Genomic DNA, 8,740 nt, shown 5'->3' with positions numbered 1-8,740 from the left:
ATTCTTTCCTCATGGCTTTTATATGTCCATTTGTGAGACTCACTGTTTGTTTTCAGATTTTAATCTATACACAGCAGCTCACCAACATCACAAAAGTAGTTATTTTGGTTTCTCACGTTTTTGTTTTTGTTTTTTTCCACAAGAGGCGATGCATCTTTTCAGTGGAATGTTTATTTCTCGCCGCATTTAAGAGTTAAAACTTAAATCACATTGTTTTATGAATCTTCTCAAAGCAAAGAAGCAGAACTGTGTCATCCAACATGACACTGGGGTTTCTAATTTAAGCAATCTTAAGCAGTCAACACATCTTCAGGCCTCCCCTGGTGCTAACTGCCTCACACTCTGCCAACCAACTGGAACAGCGGCTCCAATGCCTTTAAAGCCTGCGCTCATAACCATGGCAAACTCTGATCTCCCATGACAACAGTGTTTCCCTTTCACACCTGCTAGTTCAGGTCATCACAAGACCCTCAAACTTGGTAAACTGTCCCTCCAGGTAGAGTCTGAGTTGTAGACCCGCATCCTGTGTCGATCAGATCGATCACCATGAAAGGTAAGAGCATGTATTCTCTGCTTGAACACGATGCAGGTAATGATGAAGCAGCTCTCACTCCTCTGTGTCTCCACAGCTGTTGCTGGTCTCGTTTTGTTGCTGGTAAATGTGCGTTTGAGTCATTCTTGTTACGGAGAGGGAAACATTTTATTCTGCCTGGACATACCACCAGGTGAGGACTTGATGTTTGATTGAAAATGTTTTAATGATCCACTTTAAGAAGAAGACAGATATGTTGAGCTGATATTAGCCTTTAATTAAATGTTGGGTGATGATCAAGTGCTGTCTTCTGATGTAAATGTCCATATAAAATGTAAAATTAATTAGTTTTTCTTTAACTTTGTCGGGGTGATGAAACACAAAACCCTTTTTATGGCAGAAAAGCTTTGTCGTTCTGACCTGCGTGGATTGGTTTTTCTGAACATGTTCATTACTCTTGAATGTGGTCAGAAAAAGTTCAGTCTGGGGATGTTACATTGTGCAACACTTCCACTAGGTGGCAGCACAAGCAGGACTTTATAATTGCTCAATAGGAAAATGAATGAGGCGCCACAAACTATAGGTTTAACAAACATTATGTACTGACTTATAGGTCTCTCAAATTACAGTGAGACATTGAGGCCCATCTTACATCTGCAGGTTGTTTATTTTCTCTAATAGAATCAATAAAGTGTAATAAAAACAGAGCAGTCAAAAACAGCTGGATTTAGTCAGAAAGAAATGCAGCTGTTTTCATGTTAAAAGCAGCTCTTGTGTTGCAGTTGACGTAACTCCTAAACGTAATCACAATGCTGTGCCGTTAGCTTTCAGGCCTGGTTATTCATCCCTGGTGGTGATTGTGAAGGACGTTGGGGAGATAAACTCCACTGTGTTTCGCAGCGACAGCCTCACCTCCATAACCAGGCTCAGGATCGAGACCGCCGGGGTCACCAGGATCGCCGAAGGGGCCTTCAGTTCTTTCCAGAACCTCACTAATCTCAGTTTAAACCAGAACCTGCTGACAGAGATGAACCCAAAGTGGTTGTGTCGGCCTGAGGTCCTCGGGGAGCTCACCCTCTCAGACAACCTCATTCAAGTCCTGAATGAGTCCATGTTTAATGGGCTCGCTGACCTCACAACCCTCCGTCTGAATAAGAACAGGATCAAAACAATTGATCCAAAGACTTTTAGCTCCCTCGCCCTCTTGGCTGAGTTGGACTTGTCTGAGAACAGGATGACTCGGGTCTCACCTCGGGTCTTCAGTTCTCTCAGGTCCACCAGGATCAGACTAGATGGGAACCCCTGGGACTGTTCCTGTGGGGCCGAAGACTTTGTTGACTTCCTGAAAGGTTTGTGAAATATGAGACGAGTAACGACAAGTCATGTGTTTTGAAGTTAACTTCTAGAAACCTAAAAGCTGCTTCTCTTCTCAGATCTACGGAGCAGATCTCTGCTGGACAGACCGATGGAGGTGACCTGCCAGAGTCCTCCATCTCTGAGGGGTCGGCCTGTGTGGAACGAGTCGGTGTGTGTGACATCACCTCCACCAAGACCACCGTCAGTTTCTCTAACTGTCCACCCCAAACCCACTGATATCCTCACAATACCCACTGGTACATCTGGTTCCTCTTGTCTCAACTCTTCACCATTGCGATCAGGATGTTTTCCGCTGCTTACGTGCATCATTTGTGCTCAGGATCTCTGTTGTTCCCTCCAGCAACAGCTGTGACAACATCTTCATCAGGACCAGCATCCGAGACAAAAACCTCTGTCCGACCCAAACCCACTGATATCCCCACAACGGTCTCTACACCTGCTTTAAAGACTGGTACATTTGCTTCTTCATGTTTACATTTCTTTGCCAATAGAATCAGACTATTAGGAAAGATTATTAGGGACAAAATCACGAGCTTGTACGTTGATCTCTGCAGGCTTTGGCTCAGCTATACAGAGGAAACAAAGTCCCAGCAGCTTCATAACGTGTCCAGTTATGTGCTCACACACAATCTAATTTATTTCATTTTAATATCAATGACTAATCTCACCTTTTCACTATGATAGAGTAATAAAATTCATTTAATAGTATGACTTACCATTACTCATACTAGAATATTGACAACTCATTACATAAATGTATTTTTAATAAACGAAATTGCAAAAAGTACCCAAAAGATTTTAATTAAATGTATTTGAAAGTTAGGTTATGTGCATAGAAACAAATAGATATTTGTGAATAGCACCACCTTGTGGTCATTTATAGAGAGAGTTAGAGAGAGTCTCATTGCGTACTGTGAGGCCCAGAAGAAGAATTAGATTTTTATTTTCGATTCCTGCATTCAAGATATATTCATACTCATATTCAAGACGTGTATATATATATATATATATATATATAACTCCCATACATTTCTTTCAGTCTTCTGAGGTTTTGATAATAAAGTTGTAATATTTTGCTCTTTTCAAAATTAATTTCATAAAAATATGTAATATTTCCCCTAAAATGACGGCTTTCTTCTCTTAATATTGTGACTTTTTTCTTGTTTAATTATGGCATTATTCTTAAAACAAAAAATTATTAAAATGTAGCACAAGATCTACTTAGTAGAGCTGTGAGCCTCATCTCATGGCCTTCATTATCACATGGAGAGAAAAGAATTCAGCGAGCGGACCTTGTTCTCATAATATCTGATTAAACTGAGTTTTCTATAGAAATTACGCCTTTTATTGTTGTCGATTTTTCTTTTTGATATACCAGACTGCTTTCCTATGATTGGTTGTCATATTCTTGTAGGCCTGACATGTTTGACATAAGACTACCATGACTCCATTGAAAGATTTAGATGACCTACAGATCGCTCCACAGCTACATAACTCATTCATCTGTAAACAAAGCGGCCATTTTCAGCCTTTAGGCAGCATGACCGTCTTTAACTATATGTATTTGGATGCTGAACATTTTATGTTATTAAAATAACACATTTAAGACTGTTTCTTCGCTTTGGTTTGTCTGTTGTTTCCTTTAGCAACTTATATGACGTCAGCTTCATCACCTCCATCAGTGACGGAGATCTCTGTCCATCCTCGACCCTCTGACCGGCCCATGACTATATCTACACCCACTGGAACGACTGGTGTGCCTGGTTCTTCTTGTCTTTTAACATTTGAACTCCTTAATTTCCCAACCCTTGTTTATATAAATTGTGCGTCATGTGTCCATTGTTCCTTCTAGAAACTTGTGCCACATCACGGCCATCGCCAGGTGCAAATCTTGTCTGCACGCTCGTTGTTGTGATAGGTATGTTTTAGTTTTTCTTTTGCAGGTTTCTGTTTGATGGTACTGAGAAATATTATCAGCTGCTTAAAAAATAATTTCCTTGCTCCTCTGCAGTGGTCCTGTCTTTGCTCCTGTTTGTGGGGTGCTTCCTGGTGGTGCTGCACGGGAGGAAACGCAACAACAAAACTGTGACGCCTGGATGTCCAAAAGAAAGCAGAGATGAGCTGAAAGAGGACAGCAGCAGATCGAGTCACGCAGAACACTCTGAGAAAAGAGACTTCACTGGAAACAATCACTGGGACTCAGAGATGGGAAGGAGGAGGTCCTTTACTGGAGTCAGAGCTCAGTCAGCTAATGCTATTCTCTTTATGTCTCCTTTTTGTGCACCTGGAAAAGATCAAGCGACTTTACAAACTGAGACTGAGGCCCAAACGAAAGACACAGAAAACCAAGCTGAAGGAAAGCAGAAACTGGGGAATGGAACTGAAGTAGATCCATCTAATCTAACAAACACCACTGACGTAAATGCTAAACAAGCTGCTGCTGCTGGTAGAAATCTAGATGAAACCCCCCACTGTGTTTCTGTCAGCACTGACGCTGTACCTTATCTGAGCATCGGTACAAATCAGAGCAAACACAATCCTGATGGTTTAAACAAACAGTCCACTGACAGCCCAGGTCAAAGATCACAGGCGGGAAAAGTTATGGGGAGGATCTCCACCTGGCCTCCGACTGCAATTCAGTGGCAGGCAAGATGTAAAATGAAGGAGGAGGAGGAGGAGGAGGGGTGTGATGTCGTCACTGTTTGGTTTCCAGGTGAGGTGAAGAAAGTGTTGAAGAAAGAGGAGCACCGCTCTGGTTCTGACCGGGACAAAAAGGAAGAGGAAATTGAGAATAATCAAGCAGAGGATCCTCTAAAAATGAGTGTAGCTCACATGACATTGGGACACTCTCAGCCCTCAAAACCAAATGACGAGGCCACTTCTTTCGGTGAGGCTCATGCCCACACAGAGGAGCCGCTAAAAAGGGAGGAGATGATCCAAGACCCTGCCACTGTGAGACAGTCCAGTAGTGAAATCCACAATCTGAATCAGGAAAAACTTCAAGACCTGAAACCTGCAGAAATTCCTGCACAGAAGAACACCAGTAAGAGCAGCAACAAGGCAGAACAGAGAAATGAAGCAAAGCGAGCTGTGAGGGCAGAAAACCGAAGCACCGGCTCAAAGGCTCCCTCTGGTGGTGTCTCGCCAGATGATGAGACACTGCTGTCCGGCAACGAGTACGCCTTCATGGATCTGCTGCATGAAGTGGTGCAGAACAACGGCCGCTGGACCAGAGAGAGGTGGAAGCAGATACACGTCAACAAGCAGCGGCGTTAGGACAGAGGTACCGACGGAGTTTAGAGAGGGATTCACTCAAAGTTTAAAGACATACAATACTGTAGTTTTATTCTTTCACTTTTTAAGAAAAATGATTTATTTTACCTGCTGCTGCAGTTAAACATGATTTTTGTGTAAGTCAACACTTAAAGGAATTGTTCGACATTTTGGGAAATGATTTGCTTTCTTGGGGAGAGTCAGATGAGGGGACCGATATCGCTCTCATGTCTGTCCATTAAAGGGACAGATTATGGCACTTCCTTAAAGTCAGGAGACTCACAAGAGACAGATTGAAAAAAGAACGGTCTCAACCTGTGCAGCAGAGACTGAGATATCCTGACTTTTAGTCTCTAGTTTGGATCAAGCTCCAAAAACACTGGATCCTACATTTCCCACAATGCAACATCTTACATTAGATCAGTATTAGGCCCGATACGAACGGAAAAGTACAAAAGTAAGAAAAGAATCGTTCATTAATTTTTGGCCAGCACTAATTTGCATGTTGTTTTTATGTTAATTCCTAAATTGTAAGGTGTTTCAGCTTTTATTTTGAAGGATACCACACTGTAGAATCTCACATATTAAGCCATAGTATGAGCTACATTTTACACTGTAAAAACATTAAATGTGTTACTGTAAAAATGCAACTTAAAACCACAACTTTTTACACTTACGTTTCTGTTTAGATTACAAACAAGTACAAGTAATTAATTAAATTAAGCAATTTTGTTTTGGTTTTGATATTCCTTCAGACAGAGGCAGGCTAGCAGTTTCCCCCTGTTTCCAGTCTTTATGCTAAGCTAAGCTAAATGTCTCCTCATATTTATCATACAGATACGAGAGTGGTATCGACCTTCTCATCTAATTCTCAGATAGAAAGAGCCAATAAGTGTAGCTCCCAAAATGTCTATTTATTTTCCCTGCTGCTGTAGTTTAAATTTGATCTTTGTGACACTTTGTGAGTTAAAGTCAGTACTTACCTGTGGGTGAACATTAGCACTCTAATGATATGAAAGCTGTGATTAAATTGTTAAATTGCACATTCATCTACACGTTATTGTCCTCATCTTCATCAAGTTGTCATTTGAAGATTAAATAATAATAAAAAAAAGTCTTTTCATTCTTTTTATCTGGCTGCATGCAGCATTTATTTGTTCATATTTTATATGTCGAAGTACACTCACTTCTCATAAGAAATAGTACAAAATGGATCAACCCCTTTTTGACAATGACTTAAAAACAAAGTGGAGGTAAACATAATACGTAGGCTTTTGATAACACCTAGACAACATGCACGTTCCATTCATATAAATACACAGTATCAAATAATGGCTCCAACTTGCAAGCAGTTGACTTGATTATGGGTTTCTGTAGCCGTGGGACATCACGCTAAATGTCCCGCTAAATGTACAAAATTATCGTTCTTGGCAAGCTTGTATATCAAAACATGCTTTTTAGTGTTAACATGCCCCTTTGTAGTATTGTAAGTGTGGACGGTAGGAGATCTGAAGTGAGCAGGGTGAGTGTGATTTGTCCAAAGCGAGGACGATGTGAAGTGAATGGATCTGAACACCGATCGTATCCTGCATCGTTTCACTGCTCAGCTCTCCTGCCCTGTAAACTGACACTTCTGAGGGGCCAAAGATCAACAGTGCATTTCAATTTGCCTCTCGCTCGCAAAATGCGTAAACTGTTAAACATAAAAATAGCTGAGGCTGATTCCTCAAAAACAAACAATCCTACATTGGCAGATCTCAAAGAGAAGACGACCCATTACTTCATCATCATTACCATCACTTCATGTTCCTCGACAGATAAATAACAAGCTTTTCAGACACCTGCAAGATAAATCAAAACAACATAATGCATGACGTGCTTACTGCACATTTGACTGTCTTTGCTTCACAGGAATGGTTGAATACTGTCCACCGTGTTGCACAGATTCAGATTAAAGGGTCATGCTGTTATGCTCTAGACATCCCCGCAGAGCTTAGTGCAAAAATAGTTCAAGTCCTCTTTCACTTTTGTCACACAGAAGAGACCGAAACAAAAGAACGAAATGGCAAACAAAGAATATATACAGTTCCTATTTACACCGAACAAAACATACTGAAGAATGATAACTCAAGATTAAATACTGCACACTGACTCTGCTGTATACACAAGGTGTGGCCTGTACAATTTAGAGAGGAGAGCGCTTCATTTTCAGATCAAGTATGTTCCAAATAGATTTAGAAATAGATTACAGGATAGAAATAGACTTGACTGTGCCTGTCGCAGTCTGTGCAAAACCATTCTGCTACCAGTTGAACTGCAGCTCCTTAACGAGTTAAACTGGAGGATCACAATGAATAAATATTCATATAAGTTAACAAGAGTAAAGTAATAAACACTAGAGCCTGACCAATACTGGATTTATGACTGATACGGATACTTTAAAGTAATAGTTCTACACTTTGGAATATATGCTTGATACCACACACAATTATGAAGCCACATCCAGGAGACTGTTAGCTTAGCTTAGCATAAATACTGGAAGCATGGGGGAAACAGCTAGCCTGCTTTGCCCCAAAATCCACATACCAGCACCTCTTGCAGTGAGAGGCATATTTTTCTTCTATCGTTTACTTTAGGCAGTAAGCATTTTGCGCGCTGCTCATGCACAAGAGCGCCTCGCCTTCAACTCAGAGCAGAAAAGTGCCTGACGTCATTTGCATTTTCCCCCCATTGTCCAATCAGATGAATTGAGAGGCGGGCCTTCTGTTGTGGCGAGATCTGTGCGTTTACTTAACAGCAAAATCACAGTTAGGCTAAAGGACAGGTCATTCGGTGGTTAACTAGCAGCAAGTTGCTCTTATTTAAAATTGTAGGCTTCAACAAAAAAGGCAGTGCGGTGCGTTTTGCAACCTATAAAAAGTGCTCTGTCTGATCCGGGCCTTAAGCTCACAAAGTAACACTTTATAGTTGGTGAGTAAAAAAGAAAGTGTCATTTACATGTTTCGTTTGTACCGACTAAACAAACGAGATATAACATGTTAATTACAGTAGCAGGCTTTAGAGATGCTGCTAGCTGTTTTGCCCTGCTTCCATTAGCTAAGCTAAGCTAATCGTCTACTAGCTCTAGCTTCAAATTTATCACAAAGATATGAGTGGTGTCAAGCTTCTGGTCCAACTCTGCAAAATACTGACGTATTTTTGCCAAAATTTCAAACTATTCCTTTAAATCTGATTATTAAAGAGTTGTAACCAAGATATATATACTGAGAGAGTGTGTTGTGGGCACATTTAATAACCATTTCATCTTAGCCTTCGTTTACCAATAATCTTTTAGCTTTTTTGAACAGAAATGTCTTGTTACATATTGAATGACATCTTTGAGCTAAAATCAGCAGATGACGTCGGCCAGGCTCCAAGATAAACATTAACACTGATATCACAAAATGGCACATAATGTACAAATAATTTTAAAGATATCTACAAAGCAATAGAGTAAACAAAAGAATGGCACATACAGTATAGCAGACATGATTTTGGACACTTAAAATAGTGAAAAGA

The sequence above is a fragment of the Enoplosus armatus genome, chromosome 4 (assembly GCF_043641665.1).
Source record: "Enoplosus armatus isolate fEnoArm2 chromosome 4, fEnoArm2.hap1, whole genome shotgun sequence".
NCBI lineage: Eukaryota > Metazoa > Chordata > Actinopteri > Centrarchiformes > Enoplosidae > Enoplosus > Enoplosus armatus.
Note: the sequence above shows the minus strand (reverse complement) of the source record.